General features: G+C 46.1%; 1 protein-coding gene and 1 pseudogene across 2 annotated transcripts in view; one reads left to right on the top strand and one right to left on the bottom strand.

The window, feature by feature from the left end:
• The window catches only part of PPM1L (protein phosphatase, Mg2+/Mn2+ dependent 1L), a 231,708-nt gene that overhangs the window by 201,419 nt on the left and 9,092 nt on the right, over window positions 1-21,197 (bottom strand). The gene's annotated exons all lie outside the window — the stretch shown is intronic.
• Window positions 1,961-2,658, top strand: LOC308420283 (mitochondrial inner membrane protein Mpv17-like; annotated as a pseudogene). Its single transcript has one exon. The product of its transcript is annotated as a mitochondrial inner membrane protein Mpv17-like (transcript).

Genomic DNA, 21,197 nt, shown 5'->3' with positions numbered 1-21,197 from the left:
AGTGTGACCTCTGAGCAATGTTTTCCAGCAAGAATCCCTGTTATTAGTGTTTTAATGTCTCCTAGCTCTCCCCTTTCTGCCTGCAAGCCTGCACAATACTTTAAAATGGCGTCTCTTCAAGGAAAAGTTCATTAAGTAAGAAAAATGAGTATAGCATTACATAATTTCTCTAATACATAAACCTTGTTGCATATTAAGTAGCTTTCAAGCCCGGAAACCCATTATACTGACGGCTCCTAACACAGCACTTGGCTCTCCAGCTGCCTCGTCTCCCGGTTCAATCGCTAAACTTAATCAAGATTCCTCTGAGCTGAGGAAACTGTTTTCGATGCCCTCTAGGCCCTGTGAGGACACCTCAGGCTGCTCTGTTGGCATTTCCTACAGTGACACTGTCTCCTGATGACAGTGTCTGCAAGTTCAAGGCCCTTACGCCTCTGTAGTGGCCAAAGCATTTAGTTCAGATGAAAATGAAAGGACTTCAAAGAACCCGCCTGGAGCCCTCTCTGCACACTCTGCAAAGGCTGCTTAAAAATAACTCGCCAGAGCGGCTTCGACCGGAGTAACATTATCCTACACAATTCCTCCAGCATGGATGAGAAGATATGCAAGCGCTTATATATAGAAACCTAAATGCTGACCCTTGAGTGATCCAGATACAGCCGGTCTCCCGAGAATAGCATCCGCCATCCCTCCCTGTCCTCCCTGCATCTCGTCTGCCACTCTAAAGTACAAGTGACAAAACCTCAGCAAGTTTTCCTAATGCCCCTCACCCTCCACATGACAGCCCCCCCCCTTCTGAGTCTGTGCTCCCAGTGGTTCTCAACCTGTGGCTCACGAGCCCTCTGGGGACGACATAGCAGAAGTTTATATTACGATTTATGAAGTAGCGAGGATAATGTTATGGTTGGGGGGGTCACCACAATATGAAACTCTGTATTAAAGGGTTGCGGCATTAGGAAGGTTGAGAACCACTGCTCTAATCTAACAGAGCCCCTCAAATGCTCAGACCCCCGCATTAGCTGCTTCTCTCCCAGGCCAATCTGCCTTCCCAACTTACTTCCTCTTGATACATATGTACATTAAACACATTTGCAAAGACCCGTGCTACATTTTGACCCGGCCAAGAAGTTTACAGGTTACAGTTAAAGAAGTCTGCTTAATTTCTGTGGTGCTGAGTGAGAGGAGAAGATTAATAAAACTCTGGATGCTGAAACTGATCAGCTAAATTCATACACGCACACATAATGTCGAACAGGCAAACAGCACATCACTCGTGTGTAAATGGCACCAAAACACAGCGCGAGCAGCTGGTGTAATTAAACAGTCATCAGAGTCTGTCTCACATCGGGTCTCAGCCAGGAGGCTACGCAGGTGGGCACCACCACCTCGGGGAAATGGGCAGTGGCGGTGATGTTTAAATCCCTGCGAGTATGGGGGTTTAAATAGATCGCTTATGCTGTGTGCATGAAAATCAGTGCACAGAAGACGTCCAGCACCGTCCAGGGTTACCGCACTTCAGAGGTGGGACACGGAACTCTTCTGGTAACCCAGGAAAGCAAGACTGAACTACTGCACACTCACATTTCTGATGGGTCAAAGGTAAAATAATGAGTGCATTAAAATACTAGAAATAGGTTATTATTGTCTCTAAATACGAGACTGTTTTCTAAATAAACCTGAAAGCAATAAATTGCTAAATCTGATAGCTTGAGTTTTAGCTACAAAGAAAAAAAAACAAAAAGGTTGAAGCCAAAATATGAATAACAGGCATGTAAATATAGTAACACAGACGGCAATGGATACAGTTTCTTTACATGGAAAAGCTTCTTACAGCTTGACCAGAAAAAAAACTAGACTATAGAAATAAACGTGGATCCCACAGGCTGCTCACCAGATGGAAACACTAGCAAGTGACTTTTCACCCTAAGAAGACACTCTTCCCGCGCAGAGCTGGCACTCAGGAGGCATGGCACTCTGGCGAGCATACCAGAGAGCCCTGGCTGCACATCCATGGAAAGTCCAGGTTCTGACAGCTGGGTCACTGATGGGTATAGGTGACATTATCTCACAGCAACTGGTGGAGAGGCGGGGTCTCCAGCAACATCAGACAGGCCGGACCCTGACCATGGTATTCCTGGGCTGTGGCTTTGTGGGCCCTGTAGTTGGAGGTTGGTACAAGGCTTTGGACCACTTAATCCCCGGCACCACCAAGGTGGATGCAGTGAAGAAGATGTTGTTAGATCAGGGGGGCTTTGCCCCATGTTTCCTAGGCTGCTTTCTCCCACTGGTAGGGACACTCAATGGCCCAGGACAATTGGGCCAAACTGAAGCGGGACTACCCTGACGCCCTCATCACCAACTACTATCTCTGGCCTGCTGTGCAGTTAGCCAACTTCTACCTGGTCCCCCTGCATTACAGGTTGGCCGTTGTCCAGTGTGTTGCTGTTGTCTGAAACTCCTACCTATCCTAGAAGGCACATCAGCTCTAAGCCTGCCTTGTTCCATGGTTTGCACCTTGTACTGATGCACCGTGGCCCTGGAATGCTTGGCCAGCTCCCTCAAACTAAGCACATCAGGGCTGGCGAGGATCTCAGCTGGTAAGAGCACGGACTGACTGCTCTACAGAGGACCTAAGTTTGGTTCCAAGTGCCCACGTCGGGTGGCTCACAACTCCGAGTCTCAAGATCCAGGAGATCTGATGTGCTCTTCTGGCCTCTGGAGTACATGCACTCACCTGTACTTATGAACACATAGACATGCATGTGTAATTAAGCATACAATGAAATCTTTAAAAGGAGGGAGTGTGTCAGTTTCAATGATAAGGGGTTGCTGATCAGAATAGGGTGTCCACTCTAAAGCAACACATTTTACTCTAACGATGTAACGTCTTTTGAGATCTCTAAGACCTTTATACTATTGCTGTCATTCCTGCACTTAACTGATAAGAACACGATATAAGAATTGTGTCCTGGGCTGGAGAGATGGCTCAGTGGTTAGGAGCACTGACAGTTCTTCCAGAGGTCCTGAGTTCAATTCCCAGCAACCACATGGTGGCTCACAACCATCTGTAATGGGATCTGATGCCCTCTTCTGGTGTGTCTGAAGACAGCGACAGTGCACATATATAATTAATAAATTTTTAAAAACAAAACAAAAAAAAAAGAAGACACTCTTCACTTATAACTAAAAACCAAAACACAAGAATTAAAATAAGACATTTACACTTATCCAACTAGCAAAGACCAAAAGTTTAAATGCACAGAGCTCTGCCGAAGTAAACCAAGCTGCTTATTTCTAATACGTGGGAGGTAGAAGCAGGAAGGTTAGCTGTCTGGGAAGTTTGAGGCCAGCCTTTACTACATGAGCCTCAAAGGCCAACATGAAAATTAGTACTCTAGCAAGAAAGTGAGAAGGGGCATCTGGGAACTTTCCCAGTTCTGGACCCGAGGTCCTAAGCATTCAGGAAAAGCACTCAACCACAAAGCTAACTCAGGTACATCCCCAGATGTTTGTGTGTTTGTCTGTCTGTCTGTTTTTTGAGATAGGGTTTCACATACCTCATGCCGGCCTCGGAGTTAACCAAGATATATAACCCAGATGGCCCTCAAATGCTAAAAACTGGAATCCTGATTTGTTATCATTGATTTTTACTGAGACCTAAATTACAAGAGCTCAGCTATATTAAGGTCTGGAGGAACAACACCCCAGCATGGGGGCCAGCTAGAGCAGGGGTGCAACGAGCTTGTTCTATTCTCCACAGAGGATGGGCCAGCATCTGGAGTTAGCACTAAGTGGTCGTGTTTGAAAGCATTCACTAAGCTGATGCACACATCTTTTGAGATCAGCACTAATGAAATATAAATTGGTCCCCCTCCATGGACTCCATTTGGCAAGAAGCATCAAAATTGGAGCCGTACATACTCTTTGACACACTAATTGAACTTCTGGGAATTCCTACTAGCAAGATCCATGTGGAAAAGGCCAATCTAAAGTACTGAGTATGCAGGACTGTGAGAAATGTGGGTGTCCATCAGCAATCAGTAGTTAAACAACAGTTCATCTGTGTAATCAAAGACTGAACACCCAGAAAGAGGAACCCAACAGATGTGTCTGAATTAATCCTCAGAACACCGAGTGAGAAACACCCGGCACAGAAGCTTCCACACTGCTGCTTATTTAAAAAGGAGAACTCGACTCAAGCAGACGTGTTTGCACACACTTAAAATATCACTCAAGGGACAAGTGGAAACTGGGAGTAATGGTCCCCATAAGAAGGGAGGTTGGAGATCCAGAGTAAAAATAATCATTCTTCGTACTTTTATTTTATGTTCCAGGTGTTCTGCCTGCATGTCATAGGGAGTTCGGAAGAGAGCAGAGGAGCCCCTGGAGAGACAGTACAGACAGCACTGAGCGGCCACGTGGGCGCTGGGAACTGAACTCGGGTCCTCTGGAGGAGCTCTAAACAGTGCTCTAAACAACTTAACCATCCCTCCAGCACCAAGGACCTAAATTTTTTATGGAGCGTACTTTCACACTGTCTCAAATTTTTAGCTTTTAGTGGTTTGTGTTTTATAAAGGAATATACCTTTGCATTCCCGTCAGACTTCCAAGGTTATAAAATAACACACTTTTCTTTTTAAAATGGTTGTTTTCTTAGGCTTGGAAGATGGTTCCATGGGTCAAGGGCTTGCTACCCAAGTGTGAGGGCCTGAATTAGATGGCCAGAACCCAAATCCAACAGAGATGGCACCGGTCTGGAATAGGCGTCTCCTGAAACCAGACAGGAAGCAGAGACAGGGGAGACACGAGAATTTCACAGCCCAACTAATCTGAGGTACCCAGCAGCGAAAGACAGAGCCTGTCTCCAACAAGGTGGAAGGCAAGAGCACAAATCCAAGGTGGCCTCTGACCTCCACACACATGCCATGGTGCATGCAAATGCTATGACACATGTTCACCACAACTCACACATACATGTAACTTACACATAAATAAGCATATACTTGTAAAGTACTATTTTACAAATACATAGAAATAATTATTATTACTTATAAAAATCTTCAAATACTATAGAAACTTCAAGGTATTCTCAGAAGCAAATTTCTAAGAGTTTTTCCCTCTAAACACTACAGATAATTCAACCATTAATCACATGAGTTTAGCCACAGGCTTTAAACACCCCGGCTGCTAGGGAAAAAGCACACTTTCTAAGTCCTGGTTGGATGAGATTAAAGAAGAAATGAACTGGGTAAAACAGAACACGTTGCCCAGAACTAGGTGTTCAGATATGAGGAACAACTTAGCTAAAGGCTGCGAAAGTTTCCGATGACCGTCAGAACAATCCCAGAGCCAGACAGACTGGTCAGAGGAGTTTCCAGAACAATCACCATTCTGTCTTTCCACTCCCAGCCTGTTGGTGAGCACACCTTTCCTCACCCTCCCCATTCAGTCTCCAGGTGAGGCTTCTCAGAGGCAAACACACAGTAGGACTGTAACCTAAATATGCTTGTGTGTGTGTGTGTGTGTGTGTGTGTGTGTGCATGTATGTGTGACCGTGGTGAGCACGGCCATGGCACTGGAATGTATGTAGAGGTCAGAGGACACCTTGGATGTGCATTCTTGTTGGAGGTAACCTCTCAACCTGCCTCCAGACCCCAGATCTGCACAACTGGTGTCTACCATAACAACGTCATGCTAGATAAACTGGTCAGGTGACTCTGTACAAAAAAAAAAAAAATGAGTTCACCCTGTGGAAAGCATATGTGAAAGAAAAAATAATAATGTTTAATAGCTGTTAGGTCCAACCTTTGGTGTTTATTATTTTTAGAAAGGTTATACAGTCTAGACTACACTATAGACGTCCGCCTGGCCTCTGTCTGCTGTGTGGCCTTCTCACTGCTGTTTTCTCTAAGTGCTATCTCACATCTGCTGTGGCTCCCTACTTCTAACTCTGACATGAATTTAGAAGCCACTTGGTCTGGAGCGAGGCCGTTAGCTCAGTGACTAAGAACGCTCACTGTGCAAGGAGGACGACCTGCCTTTGGGTCCTCAGCATCCACAGAAGAAGCCAGGCTGGCCCAGCTGCAGGAGGCAGAGACAGGAGGGTCACTGGGTCCCGCAGGCTACCAGCCTGGCCGGAGTTCACTAAGAACCCTGTCTGAAGGGAGTAAAGGCAAGGCGTGATAGAGAAGGGTGCTGGACTTCTCCTCTGGCCTCAGCTGGTACAGAAGTACATGTATGCACACACATACACACACACATACATACACACACATGCACACCACACACATACACACACATACATACACATACACACACATGCACACCACACACATGCACATACACATACACACTCATACACACACACATGCACACCACACACACTCACACACACATACACACATATACATACACATATGCACATACACACACATATACATACACACACATACATACATACAGGCACAAACACTCACACACACACACACACACATGCACACACACATACATACATACATATATACATACATACATACATACATACATACATACACGCACAAACACTCACACTTACACACACATACACACACATACATACACATATACATACACACACATACATACATACAGGCACAAACACTCACACACACGCACACACATACACACACACACGCACACACGCACACGTACACTGCTCTGACAGAAGAGACCCCGTGCACTCAAGTGCCTTCACTGATAAAAAACCTAGCTCTTAAACAAAAGGCGTTTACACCACTGCCCACAAGTTCCAGCGACCCACATGGAAGCCACAGTGAGTTTGCAGAAAAGGCTGTACTTACTCTCCATAATTGCTTTCAGAAAGCAAAGTATTTTAAACTTTCCATCAGTTCTAAACAGGGTTGTATCACACACAATTCAATAAGCAAGCATTTCCGAGTACACTGAAAAGTTAGTACAGGTTAAGCAGACCGTTTAGGACGAGTTATAAAACACTCACTCGTGAATCAGAGGTAAAGGTAGACAACAAGGAGCACTTACCGGCAAGTCCTCTTAGCTCCGTGAGTTTGAGACTTTCTTCAAATAATATATCTCACTTTTGAAATAATAAAAATACATGTTCAAAAGCTTTTTAAAATCTAAATGTGGTTTGTGAAAAGCCAGTAGTTTCAGTTCAGAAACAACTCAGTGCTACCGAAATCAATTACATGACAGCACAGCTGCTGTGTTTTTCAACAGCTCGTTTAACAGGGAAATAAGTATAAACCTTTTCCTACAGACCAGGGAACCGACTCGGTCCTGTACGCGCGTGCCTGCTCTGACCTTGGGCAGTGCGGCGCGCAGGCCATGCTGGTGCCTTCTGTACTGGGAAAGACCGGGCTGTGACCGTCACAGCATCTTTACATGTCCTGTACGGCGGCTCTGTGATGAGACATCGGGATACTTCCCGCGACAGTCCCCACATCACATTCTGCTAGGCTGGCTCACCAGGGTGCTACAAGGATCCGCCTGCCTCTACAACTCCCACCAGCAGAGTTAGACACACCGCACGCCTGATTTCATGTGGGTGCTGGTGATGTGAACCCTGGTTCTCACGTTTGCACAGCAGCCCTTTACCCTCCCTGCCATCTCCCCAGATGCCAGCATCTCAGTTACTTAAATAAGCCCCAGCAGCGTGGGCACATGGGTAATCCCGGTGCTCAGGAGGCTGGGGTGGGAGAATTACTGAGTTTGGGGGCTGCGTGGTTGACTTTGAGACCAGCCTGGACTCTACAGTGAGACCCTGCCTTGAGGGAAGGGGTGAGACCTCCTAGAGAAATAAACTAAATCCTAATAAATCAAATAGTAGGCCAAAACTGAGCTCTGGAAATCTGACGGGCACATGGGGAAACTGAACACAGTCGAGCGCGTACGGGAAGGTAAGACACACTCGTGAGCACGTGTCCAGGCTTCTCACAATCTATGTCCCTCAGAGGAACGTGTGCGAAGGGCCTCCAGTTCAGCTCCCGGTCTTTATTCTTCTCCTGAGAAGCCGCCTTTTGAAAACTTTCCTCCAGTTCTCTGAACATGGCGGTCCCCGGCTTCTAGAAGGTGCCCGTGCTAGGGAACGATGAGTCGCCCCCCATTGTGCGACCTCCACAGCCGCTGTCTCCTGGGTGCCGGGCTCTTCTGAATGGTGTAAGGTTCTTCCGGGGGACAGCGAAGAACCCCGTGCAGCCGGGTAGGTACTTCCCCGTGCCCCGGTAACCGGAGGAGATCGGCAGCAGGACCGGCAGGACCGTCGGCCTCTTTTCTCTTTCCTCTGTGTAAAGGTGACGGGAATTTTCATTCATTCATTCATTCATTCATTCATTCATTCATTCATCCTCGCCCGTGTTACATCCTGCCGCCTCCCCTCCCTCCACGGCTCCCTGGCATCCCCCTGCCTTGGCCTCCCCGCTCCTGGAGTCCCTGCCTCATCTCCTGCGCTGGCGATGAGTGAGTTCGGTGTGTAAGGCACCAGCCTGTGCGAGTTGCACGACTGCTTTCCGAAAGTGTGGGAGCCCTGAAAAGAAAAGAGCCCAGCGCGGCCGCCGCAGGCTGGGGCAGGCGGAGCTCTGTGAACTGGGGCCAGCCTGGGTGGGTTGGGGCCCGGGTTCGGTTCCCAGCACCAGCTCACAACCCTCGATGCCCCGCTCCGACCTCTGTGCGCACCACATATCTATATGCAGCACTCGTACACATAAGACAAAATAAAACCCCTTAAGACATAAATAAGTGGAATGTAAGTGTAAAACGGAATCTGTTAGTTTCTTCACCAAACTAAAATACATTTAAGGAAGATGACGGCTTTCGTAATAAACGATAGGATAGTGGAAGGATGGCTCAGTGGTTACGAGCATTTGCTGCTCTTGCAGAGGACCTGGGTTCATTTCCCAGCATCCACATGGTGGCTCACAACTGTCTGTGACTCCAGCTCCCGGGAGATCTGACTCTTCTGGATTTGAAGGTACTTGGCTCAAAAACAGCACACATAAATCCATGTAGGCAAACACTCATACACACACTTAAAATAGAAATGAATAAATCTTCTTTAAAAATACTTTTTTAAATGGTGATGGTGGTGATGATGGTGATGATGGTGATGATGGTGATGATGGTGATGATGGTGATGATGGTGGTGATGGTGGTGATGGTGATGATGGTGGTGATGGTGGTGATGGTGATGATGGTGATGGTGATGATGATGATGATGGTGGTGATGGTGACAATGGTAGTGACAGCTAACAGTTAAAGCACGATGGCGGTGATGATGACGGGGACAACAAAGATGACAGCTAACACTATAGACAGAAAGCACTGTGGCACCAGGCACTACACCGAAAACCTTTACATATACATTTCTTAAGATTACATAGTATGTCCTTGCACTTCAAGACAGAACTAGACCACGTGTACCCTATAAATACATCTACAGTAGAGTGCGGAGTCTCATTCCTCAAATCACAGCCCTGAGGGGACTGAAGAAGCTTGGGCTACTTCTAGTTACAATCAGCCAGTGCCGTCGGAGTCTCTACACCGTTGCCTTGAGCTGAGCCTAAACCCTCTACACTGTCAAGAGAAAGAAAAGTCCGACTAACTGAGCACTTGCCTTTTTCCGAGGTTAGTGGATCTTTTTCTTCCCCAAGAGGAGAGCAGCAAAGGAGATGGTGTGGTAACCGGAACACACGGGCTACAAGTGACAGCAAACAAAACTAGGAAGCGGTTTCGAGTCCTCATTACAGAGGACTCATAGTACGCAAAGCCAGGTTAACTCGGGAGGTGGCGCCCGTGCCTGACGTGTATGAGGCGCTGGGTTCCATTCCCAGCAACCCACAGAGACAGGGGTCAGCGATTCAAAGATATCCTGGGCTACATAGTGGGACTAGGGTAACTTGGGCTATAAGCTGTGTGTATCACATACATGTGTGGCTACATGTGCATGTGTGTCCAGGGAGGTCAAGCATCAGTGACGTCACCACGTTTAAAAAGGGTTTCTCCTTCGCGTGGAGCTCTCGCCAGTCTAGACTCTGAGTGCGGATTGGAGGAAAATCCTCATCCATGCAGACAAACACTTATCAGCTCGCTGGCCCTCCAGACATCTCTCTAAGGCCTTCTAATGGGTGAGAAGACCTTCTGGTTCCAATGCCTTTGGTGAGAGGACGGGTTTCTCAGTCCCCACCCCACTCAACTATGGATCTGAGACTCAGTTGTGCGGCTGTCCTGTCCTGAAGAATGTTTGAGCACAGCGCACGTGGCTCTATTCACCAGAGATCAACACGGCAGTATCACCCACAATTCCCCACACTTCTGACAATCAGTACCAACCCAAGCATGGCCAAGAGAATCCGGGGTGACGCACTGTTACACTCAGAAGCACTGGAACATGTCTCGATCCCAGCAAACCACGCTCCTTACCCTCTGGCCTCCTCTCCCACTGTCTCCACCGGAGCTGTCCCCGAATGTCCTTGTTGCTTTATAAGCAGTATCTGCTCCACAAGTCAAACGAGTGCTATGTCCTTATTTTTATGTCCCCAAGCCTCGGCTAACACTATCCTGGACTGCCTCAACACAGGGTCAGCCTAAGACGCATTCCAGAAGAACCTTCGAACAAGGAGCGCGGGGGAGCCGACCATCCAGGCTGCGCATCCCGATCTGCGCGTCCACAGCCTTAAAGCAGAAGCGCGGTCTCCGAGGTTTTGTATCTGAGACGTCCGATCAGCAAGGCTGCACTGGCAGAGCCTCTAGCAATATCCCAAAATCTAAAAGTCGGAAATAGCCTCTGTCTGAAGTATTCTGGATGAGGGATTGTCATTCTAAATACTCATATAACTTCTCTGTAATTTTAAAATCGTAATTTCAAATTTAAGGTTATAAAATGTACGTTAGAAATATGAGAAATGTTTGTATTTTTGGTATCATATATGTGGCTAAAACCTAAAGAATATAAAGAACCCTTAAAACTCAACTAAAAAAAAAAGATACCCCAACTTAAAATTGGGCAAAGAATGTGAGACATGGGGACACATGCCTTTAATCCCAGCATTTGACAGGCAAGAGGCAGGAGGATCAGGAGTTCAAAAGCAGCCTGGATTGCAAGAGACCTTGCCTCCAACGGAAAATATAAATAAGGCTGTGGTTCACTGGGCAGAGCAGCCACACAGCGCATGAGGCATGGCTTTGATCCCCAGCCTGCGTGAATCCCAGACGTGGTGTGGTCTGTATGTCTGTAATCCAGACTCGGGAGCACCAACCCAGACTCGGGAGCACCTATCCAGACTCGGGAGCACCAACCCAGACTCGGGAGCACCAATCCAGACTCGGGAGCACCAATCCAGACTCGGGAGCACCAATCCAGACTCGGGAGCACCAATCCAGACTCGGGAGCACCAATCCAGACTCGGGAGCACCTATCCAGACTCGGGAGCACCAATCCAGACTCGGGAACACCAATCCAGACCCAGGATCACCAATCCAGACTCGGGAGCACCAATCCAGACTCGGGAGCACCGTGATGAAGACGAGGAAGAGGGGGCAGTGGCAGCGGCGATGTCGAGACGGGTTAGTCTGTTTTTACAATAACTCCCAAGCCTTCCCCAAGTGGGACACGACCATTTCTTAGTCCGTTCAGTGATACAAATTGCTCACTTTGAAAAGTTCTAAATGCTGTTCCTTTAACTCAGAAATTCACATGGCTGGGAGAAGCCAAAGATAGAAAGAAGGGTTAGGTAAAGGACAGTTTTACTCTGTGTAAGATATTCCCACACTACCAATAAATTGTTTTCTGTCCTGTAGGGTGTCTTCTCTGATGATTCTCTTTTTTGTATGTAATTCAAAAATGCTTAAGTTGTGAAGCAGCCTCGGTAAAAGTACACAGTGTCCCAACAGAGTGAGGCTCCAGCAAAAAATAAAAATTAAAAACGGTGAGTTCCAAATCTCAAGTTTGTGAGTTAAAAATCAGAAAGTCGGACCCTTTAGAAAGATCATAGAAGATAACGGGGAGAAACAGAAAGGGCTTTCAAAACCCCAGGTTCAAAACTCGTCACACAACAAAAGGCACTCTGTTGGGTAGGAAGACAGCAGCGCCGTGCTCCAGAGCGTGGGACAGGGGCAGCCTGGCTTCGACCTTAACCTGCAGCGCTGGAAAACAGACTTAGAAGAACCCAAGTCTCCAAAGGCTGTGGGCCTGGATCCTCTCTTCTGCCCACTGTCTTTGCCTGATTGCTTGGTTCCCTCGCATGCCCCCGACCGCGGGCTCTGTCTCCTTACGATGTGGCCAGCAATACTTTCCTTCAAGACAACCCACACGGGCTACCAGAGAAAAATGGAAGCATGTGCCCACAAGAAGCCTGGTACATTAATACCCATGAACACTTAGCTCAAAGGCTTAAGAGGTGAAACTGTCTGTCTGTATGTTTGTTTGTTTGTTTGTTTGTTTGTTTTTCCGAGACAAGGATTCCCTGTGTAGCCCTGGCTGTCCCAGAACTCGAGCTATAGACTAGACTGGCCTCAAACTCAGAGCCCGCCTTCCTCTGCCCCAGAGTGCTGGGACTAAAGGCAAGAACCACCACTGCCCATCATATTTTTGGCACAATCTGAAGTTTCCATATACTGGAACACAACTCAGGGATAAAACTGGGTAAACCGGGCCGGAAGGAGTGGTCCGGTGGTTAGGAGCGGTTGCTGCCCTTACAGAAAGCTCGGCTTCAATTCCCAGCACCAATGTGGTGTCCGCAACTGTAACTCCAGTTCCAGGGGATATTGTTGTGTTTATAAAGATAGAGAGGGGTTATGCTCAATGGAGGTGTGGGGAAAGAGGGTGCCTCTGGCAGGACCATGTAGAGACATCTCTTCCTGCTAAAGGGACCAGCCACACAACAGTATAGTATAGAGTTTATTCAGGGCCTCGGGAGGGGAGTTAAGAGGGTAATAGGGGCAGAGAAAGGGGGGGAGTAAGAGGCTGACCGTAAACACATGGAGAGATGGGGGGGGTAAAGGGAATAGGGAGAGGGGGACAAAGAGGGAAGAGGGTAAGAGAGCAAGAGAGAGAGGAGGAGCCAAGCAGCCCTTTTATAGTGTCAGGCACACCAGGCTGTTGCCAGGTAACTGTAGGGGAGGAGTTTAGACAGAATGCTAACAGATACGGCACCCTCTTCTGACCAACAGGGCCCCAGGCACATATATGGTGCACATACATATATAATACATATATACATACATATGTACATACATACATACAGGCAAAACACACACATAAAATAAAAATAAATGATCTCTTTATTGTAATGGATGAACTGTAACTAGAGCATCATTTTACAAGTGAGTGAATTACTGAGAGGGGAGGCGACAGCGATCTCAAAAGGCTGTGATGAGCACAGGGAAAGGAAAAGAGATGTACTGCGTGCTTCCACGAACAGAATATGTTATAGAATACACACCAGCTACGGTCGTGAAAGGCAGACGAATGGCTGTCCCGTGACGGAGGGCAGGGGGAGCAGAGGTCACAACGATGGCTCCACCCTCTGCACAAAGCTGACCAGACCACACAATTAATAAGGAACCCACTGTGTGTCGACGTCGCCTCAGTGAAACCTGACACAAGCGGCCTGTGAGCTCTGACTAAATGATATCAGTGCTGATTTCTCTTTAATGAAGAGCGGGATTGTCTCTGTCCCTACTGCCCCGGAGTGAGGACAGCTCTCTGACAAGGCACGAACACTCTTATCCGACTGTATTTTTGAGGAACCCTTTTCCAGATGGGCCAACACTGTTTGTCTTTTCAAAGGATTTCCTCCTAAGCAATATTCCAAAACGCACGCTTGCCTGTGATTCTTCCCGTCTAAATCTGTCTGCACTACAACAGCCCTGGGAATAAACAATCCCTGTCTCTACGCAGCATGAGCCACAGGAGGGCCCGTGGCTCTAACGCAGGGCGCAGGGCGCAGGGCGCAGGGCACAGGGCGCAGGGCGCAGGGCACAGGGCGCAGCTCTCTGGCAGCTGGTAGGCTCTCCGGTCTTCGCCCTTAGGAGTTCCTTTGGATCCCTCTGCTAAAAACAGTACTTTCCTTTTCCAGAATTAGTAGCTGCATTGTGAGTCTCACACTTGAACAAACCCAGTACAAGACTTTTACCAAAACAAGTTAGGCCTGAATGTACCATACGGACGCTCGGCAGAGTCGCCAGGACGGCAGACAGGAAGAATGCCTACTGCTCTGTCTGAAAACACCGGAAAATAAAATCTCCCTGGGTCCTCCACCCACGGAGAGGAAGCGCGGGCAAATATAAATGTCTATGCACTACAGTAAAGGTGATCGGGCTTGCAGATCTCTGTACTCCCATCTCCGGACCCTAAGTGAAGCCTGCACTTGGGTTAAAAATAGCGCTTCTAATATGGCATTATCATTATCTTCCCAAAACTGACTTTTGAAACCATCAGGTAAAGTCCACTTACTATTAACTCCAAAGGCTCCTATTTATTCTGCTTTGTATCTTTGAAACTTCCAGAATAAGTTTCCTCACAGTGAAGATATACAGAAAGACATAAGGTGTTCTTCTTTTTAAAAGAAAAAAATATTGGTGCCTAAAACCCATTAGACTTATTACCCATTTACTCGGTTCTTTTACTGAAGGTACAGAGAACTGGTACGTTCACCAGCCTGTGTGTGTGTGTGTGTGTGTGTGTGTGTGTGTGTGTGTGTGTGTATACTATTTTTACCAGATATTGCTTTGGATAATATACATTTATAACTATATATTATATAAGCTTTATACTATATAAATTATGTATGTTGTCCTTTATGAGCAATTTGACTAATCTTCCAAGAGAAGTTGTTTTACTTTTGAGATAAGGTCTCTCTCGCTCACTATACAGCCTTCAGACTCAGAGGCCGGCCTGCCTCTGCCTGCCAAATGGTAGGATTAAAGATGCGCACCCATCGCAACCAATAACCAAGGGAATAATTACTTTAGATAGCAGCTTTCAGATTAACCCTCTGCTGTCTAAAGGTGATGTAGGCCCCTCTCTTATTAAAAAGTAAGGTGACCCTGCAAGAAGTGTTGCCACAAAGCATTACATGCTCACGGGCATCCATGATAGGCAAAGCCTAGCCTGTTAACGCTGAAAAGCACATGCAGAGAGGTGCAGACTCGCCCTCAGAGAAGTCACAGCTGCGCTGACTCGGTGAAAGACGCATAGCTCGTGTCTGATCCAGCAATGGGGACGTATGGACCATACGGGATCATATACAAAAGCAGGAGGGAAGGGCACACACCGTGGATGATGTGGTCTAGAAGGGACTGAACCTCCGAACAAGCCAGTGAGCTGAACGAGTTATTGCGGATTTGTAAACACCAGCTGGGCGCAGATGGGAACGGGGTCTCTCCAGCTGGTGCTACTGGGCAGTGCGGGTGCCACACGAAAGGTCCCAATAACCTTCAGGAGCCCTGCGCTCAATGACTCCCGTCCCATTAACACGCTCAACTACCAAAGTCCTAGACACGGTAAAGGCTGCTAAGCTTTCCCTCAGCTGGCTTCTATTTCCACGGCAGAGAGGTGGAAACTACTGTTCTGTCTAGGTCTCTGTCGCTGCGATAACACACTGTGACCAAAAGCACGTTTGTTCAGCGTGCAGTTTACAATCAACGCGTTTATTTCAGCTTACAGTTCATAGTCAGCCATGGACGAGGGCAGGGCAGAAACCTGAATATGCAGAAGGAGCACAGGCCAGGGAGGAGTGCTCCTATTCCTGGCCAGCACAGTTTGCTTCTCTGCCTTAGGGTCGCCTGCCCAGGGGTGGCTCCTCCCACAGTGGGCGGAGCCTCCCACACCAATCGCCCCAGCTTTCTACTGGCCAATCTGATGAAGGAAACATCGCCTCAGTGGAAGTTTCCTCTTTCCAGATGACCCTAGCTTGTGTCAAGTTGACAGTGAAAGAGTTAAAATTTCAAGTTGGCCCCAAGTAGGACAAGTATGTCTCAAGGCTGAGAACAAAAACCGCAGACCACCTCGCTAAGGTCTGACTCTGCAATCCTGAGAAAAACTAGTGAAAGTCAGTGTGCCCCAAAACAGAGTGGTCTGGAGTTGAATCACATCCAAAAGCAGACAGAGAGTGCCAATTTGAATAAACCAATGAAACTGCTATGTGCTTGTTGCTAACTATCTACGTAATTTTCCCTATAGATATGTCCCCCTCATGGAGTTCGAGGTCGACTCCTCTATCTCCTGCGTGAGATATGTGTTGTCCCCAGAGCTCTGGTCTACCCCCCCCTTAAATAAACCTCTTGCCTGATTGCAGCAAAATTAGATCTCTGTGAGTTCTTGGGTTCGCATTCTCCTGGTACTAGAGTGAGGGGCTTCCCCAATTCGGGGTCTTACAACAGAAACAAGCGAAAGTCAGCACAAATATAAGATGCTATCAGAAAAAAAATGGTCTTTGAGATTCATTCACTTTAAGTAGAATATTATCTCTTCATATCTCACACCGAACTTTGTCAAAGCACAGACCTCTATCTACTTCATGGAAAACATATCAATTTATCAATATGTATAGACTTAATCTCTATGAATATTTTAAAAGTGTGCTGTGCTTTGCCGAGGAAAAAAGCTACACAAAGTGTTCCAGCTTATGTTGTCATTATTTGTGCGTGAGTAGAAAGTGGACATGCAGAGGTCATGCAGAGGACATACAGAGGACATGCAGAGGTCACGCAGAGGACATGCAGAGGTCACACAGAGGACATGCAGAGGTCATGCAGAGGACATGCAGAGGTCACGCAGAGGACATGCAGAGGTCATGCAGAGGACATGCAGAGGTCATGCAGAGGTCATGCAGGGGTCATACAGAGGTCATGCAGAGGTCACACAGAGGACATACAGAGGTCATGCAGAGGTCACGCAGAGGACATACAGAGGTCATACAGAGGACACGCAGAGGTCATGCAGAGGTCATACAGAGGACATGCAGAGGTCATGCAGAGGTCATGCAGAGGACATACAGAGGTCATGCAGAGGTCTTGCAGAGGTCAACATACAACTTTGTCTTGTCCTCTACCTACTCAAAGACTCTGACTGGTTTTGAAGGTTTATAACAAGCCAGAATACAGCTTAACAAATATATTCAAACCTTTCAGGAATGGAAACACAGAACAAGCATCTTATCAAACCAAACAAGCCACTGGTGTTCCAACAAGTGAGAAAAGGATATTTTGCTGTCTAAAGTGAACAAAAATATATATATATACTGACTGCTTTGGTCTTCTAAAAAGAAAATAATAAACTATCAATACACTGGTACCAGAGAAACTGTATAATCATTTACAAATCCCACATATTTATCCTAATGCCTGTAGAACCCCAAAGAAAATGAAACCTTAATCTCCCTTACTGTCATGTCTGTCTGCACCGATGCTCCCGTTACTGCCCGACAAGGAGGGGTTCTCCATGATGAGACAGAGACTGTGCTCGCAATAAAGGGGGTGCCTCTGAACCTGCCTGAAAGTGAAGCTCACACGCTGACTTCAGACACCATTGCTTCCGTAACAAGGGGAATCTCCTAGGCAGTTGCCTATGGAAGATTCATCTACCAAGGTTTGCAAAAACTCACATCACAGGAACACCACAGTGCCGGGAGAAATCTGGAGTGCTACTGAGCAAAGTAAGAAAACAAAGGCGATGTCTGCACAGGCTGTCGGTGTTTTACCAAGCTATAGGGCATCAATCAGAAACTAATAACACGGGGGACATACATACCTACACATCAGCAGCCAGTTCCCTTACTCTCTGCCATCTGTCCAGTCCAAAGAGACACAGAAGTCTGAATCTCAACTTCAAACTCTAGTGTTACCACCTAAGGGCTATGAGGAACTGGGTAAATGACTCCGTTTCTTATTACCTTAATGTGCACTACTATAAAATGGGAGTAATTGACTATCTGACTGAACTGGCTGGTTTTGTGTCAACTTGACACAAGCTGGAGTTATCACAGAAAAAGGAGCCTCAGTTGAGGAAATGCCTCCATGAGATCCAGCTGTAAGGCATTTTCTCAACTAGTGATCAAGGTGGGAGGGCCCCACCCATTGTGGGTGGAGCCATCCCTGGCCCAGCCCATTGTGGGTGGAGCCATCCCTGGGCTGGTAGACCTGGGTTCTATAAGAAAGCAGGCTGAGCAAGCCAGGAGAAGCAAGCCAGTAAGTAACATCCCTCCATGGCCTCTGCATCAGCTCCTGCTTCCTGACCTGCTTGAGTTCCAGTCCTGACTTTCTTTGGTGATGAACAGCAATGTGGGAAGTGTAAGCTGAATGAACCCTTTCCTCCCCAACTAGCTTCTTGGCTATGATGTTTTGTGCAGGAATAGAAACCCTGACTAAGACACTCACACTCTTTGAGCACCATTATCCTGGCTTGCTTTCTGTTGCTGTGATAAAAGACTAACCAAAAGCAACATACACAGGGTAGGAAAGAGTTTACTTATAGGTCATAGTCCCTCATTGAAGGAAACCAAGGTGGGGACTCTAGGCAGAAAGAACTTGGAGCAGAAATCACCGAGTTGTCCTGCCTCCCTTCCCCTGGCTTACTCAGCTGTTCTCATACCTCTTCAATAAATGGGGCTGGGGAGACTGGACATCCACATGCAGAAAAAGGAAACTAGACCAACTGAAATTGACTCAAGACCTTAACATATGTCCTGAAATACTGAAATTGCTACAAGAAAACACTACAAGATATAAGCAGAGACTTCCTGCAAAGGACTTTAATAGTTCTGAAAAGCATGCCAAGAACGGGGAAATGGGACTGCATGAAGTTAAAAGCATCTACACAGAGACAGTTCACAGATGGAGAGAAAAATCTTTGCTAGCTACATCCAGTGGTAACTTAATATCCTGAATATATGAAGAACTTTAAAAAAAACCTAAATATTCAATCAATAAATGAGCTAATGACCATGTTTAAAAAGATAAAGTATGTTTTTTATGTCTAATAAAGACATACAGGTGTTTAATAGAGTTATCGGACAATAAAGATTAAAGCTATACTCACAGTCTAACTAGAAGAATGGCTACAGTGGTTAAGAGCACTGACTGCTCTTCCTGAGCTCAATTCCCAGCAACCACATGGTGGCTCACAACCATCTGTCATGGGATCTGATGCCCTCTTCTGGTGTGTCTGAAGACAGCTACAGTGTACTCACATTAAATGCAATAAATCCTTAATTAAAGAGAGAGAGAGAGAGAGAAGAAAGAATGTCTACCATGAAGAGAAAAAAGAAGCCAGACGAATATTACCAATGGTGAGGGACCCCTTACACACTGCCCATGGACATTATGCACTATTGTGGAGGCTTCTCAAGAAATAAAATCAGAACAACCCTGGGCTGGGTTTACAGATGAGGGAATCTCAACTCTCAACCACACCTGCATGTCCTGCTCACCCTACTGAGCATGTGCGGCACTACTGTACCAGTCAAGCTTTGGAATCAGCTTAGGTACCCATCAAGAAAACAGATAAAGAAAAATATAGCATGTATGCATAATGAATTTTTATACTGCCATGGAGTAAAAGTATGTCACTGGAGAGAAAACAGATGCATCTAGAGACCTTCCTCATCTTAAATGGAATAAATTAAACTCAGAGAGAAGAACATTGCATGTCATTAGTTGTTTGTTTCCCTAGATTGTGTGGACACCTAAAACCAGACATATAGGCACACAGATATTATATACATATATATGATATAGATGATAGATAGATAGACAGACAGACAGACAGATAGATAGATATTGTCCTGCAGCTTGTATTTTGATGTTAATTCCACTTCCCCAAGAAGGGCTGCCTAGTCACATACTCAGGTGACTTCATCAGAACCTTCCCACTATAATTAGTAAAATAAAGTTGAGAGCCGGTGGTTGGGCAGGGAAGGGAGGTGGAGAGATAGAGAGTCACAGGTCAGAGGATGGGAGAGGACCGAGGGAGAAGTTCCAAGATGGAGATCGGGAAGGATGAACTGGATCCAGGTGGACTTAATCGGCGTTAGGTAGCTATGAACATTAAGGATTTTATAGGTCTTTATCTCATATAGAAGGGCAGTTTCCATCTTTGTCCATTTGATGAAATCTTGTTGTGTAGAGGGTTTGTGGATTGAGAGTTTGATATATAAACCTGTATGAAAAGCTATCAGGCCTTAGAGTCATGTTCGTGCTGGGTGGGGCGGTAATTCCACCCGGGGCAGAGGCAGCAGGGCAGACGAAGTGAACCGCCTTAAACATATACATGTAAGTACATATATCATGTGAAAGCCAAAAGAGACTAGAGTTAAAAAAGGACATGAATGAGGGGAAACAAAGTCCAGAATGTGCATGAGATTAACCCTTTCTCTTTATTTAAGTTTATGTATATGTATGTACACCACATATTTAATTCTATGTGTATGTATATACACCACATATTTAATTTTATGTGTATGTATGTACACCACATATTTAATTCTATGTGTATGTATGTACACCACATGCGTGCCGGAGCCCTTGGAGGTCAGAAATCAGTCAGGACTCCGAGAACTGGAGGTAAATATTACTCTATCACTAAAAACTGTTAGAAGTAAAAACATAGGGGCTGACAACATGGATAAGGTGCTTGTTTCCAAACCTCATGACCTGAGTTCAATCCCCAGGACCCACCTCGTAGAAGGACAGAGTCATTTACTGCAGGTTGTCTTCTGACTTCCACGTGTGTGACACCATCATATAGCAACACATAACAAATAAATAAGAAATAGAAATAGAAAGAACTATAGTGCAAAGTGGTACCATGTTTAGTGTTTACAGACAGCATAAAGTAATTTAAGATGGGACACTGTATGAACACGTGACACAACTGTGCACAACCACATTTCAAAGGCCCACCAGGACCAGCAGGCCGCACGCTAACACGGCAGGTGCGAATGTGCAAGCTGAGACCTCAGGTGTTGTTTCTCTACACCATCACGTGGTCATATTATTATACGCTCGTAATTTCAAAATTAGTTTGTTTTTAAATATATTTCTTGCAGATTTGTTTTAATATTTCATGTTACTTAATATTTATACTAGTATTTAATATTAAAAACACTGCAATATTATAAGTTAGAACACTTAGTAAAGCAATATTAAAATTAAACCACAAACAAAATAGCTAAAGATCAAAATGG

The sequence above is a fragment of the Micromys minutus genome (assembly GCF_963924665.1).
Source record: "Micromys minutus genome assembly, chromosome: 4".
NCBI lineage: Eukaryota > Metazoa > Chordata > Mammalia > Rodentia > Muridae > Micromys > Micromys minutus.
This window is presented reverse-complemented; position numbering and strand designations above follow the sequence as displayed.